Consider the following 1,301-nt stretch of genomic DNA (forward strand, 5'->3'; position numbering starts at 1 on the left):
GCCCTTTCCCTCCATGGTGTCTGAGAGCACATTAGCGAGTGCTAGTCCATTGAGACAGGCCTAGGCAGTACATGAGACCTTAGGTGGATCTTTGTGCTCGTGGTTTGGTCGTGCTTAGGAAAGTACTATACATCCAACCTTGCCAGAGCTGGAAAGCTACCTAAGGCAATTCCATTAGAGCCTATCATGTCATATGTGTTTGTATTTCTAGACACCAAATGTGTAGTTACTTACTACGTATTTCTTAAACTACTTAAACCACGTAATACTTATTTTTCAGGTAAAGGTTAGGCACCAAGGTACAGATGGCGACGTCGTGATGAAAGCATTGGAACTAGAGGTAGGGTATACACAATTTATGTCTATTTAGTAGTCCTTAGGTTAGTTCGCGTCAATGTTTTTATTTTTCATTATTTTATCCAAACTTCACATGATTTATTTTTCGCATTATTGTTTTAAACATTTTATTAGGAATGTGGGAGCCCATGACACCTTTTATGAAATATTTTATATGAGTATTTTGCGTACACATTAATCATGTCATGTATGTAGTAACAACTTTATTGTAGCATGTTAGTGATCATGTCCAACTTGATTTTCCTTAGAATTGGTGCTAAAAATTTCTAAAATTCTTCTGTCTGAACATAATTTCCCATTAAAATTAGGTTAATATCGAAATCGAGAAAAATACTAGATGCTTGACGCTCTACCTTTCTGCACGTTTGTTTGTCAATGCTGGGTGTTCACCATTTCCCGTATTTCTTTCGCAAACCTTGTGTCTCCACTAGATGCTCTCTACCTTTCTGCACGTTTGTTTGTTAATGCTGGGTGTTCACCATTTCCCGTATTTCTTTCCCGTATTTCTTTCGCAAACCTTGTGTGTCCACTAGATGCTTGACGCTCTACCTTTCTGCACGTTTGTTTGTCAATGTTGGGTGTTCACCATTTCCCGTATTTCTTTTCCGTATTTCAAATCCTTCGTATAGTGCCAGACGCCTTATCCATTAGGCCATGGGCAATTTTCATCGTATGAGCAATCGTATGCAAATTTAAATTTCAAGAGTTTATTATAAGATATGTCCCAAACGTGGAGTCCATTGATTACGGGATACCCTAAATTAAATAGGATCTGATTAGGGGATACCCACCTGATATGTAAATCAAATAGGCCAAAGAATGATCAACCGTCAAAAGAAACCATTGTAAATTAAAATTCCATCAATTATGTTAGAAAGTACTGTAAATTAAAATTCCATCAATTCCATCAAAAGAAACCATTGTTAGAAAAAATACCAAAATGA

The sequence above is a fragment of the Cucurbita moschata genome, unplaced genomic scaffold (genome assembly GCF_002738365.1).
Source record: "Cucurbita moschata cultivar Rifu unplaced genomic scaffold, Cmos_1.0 Cmo_Scf00081, whole genome shotgun sequence".
Taxonomy (NCBI): Eukaryota; Viridiplantae; Streptophyta; class Magnoliopsida; order Cucurbitales; family Cucurbitaceae; genus Cucurbita; species Cucurbita moschata.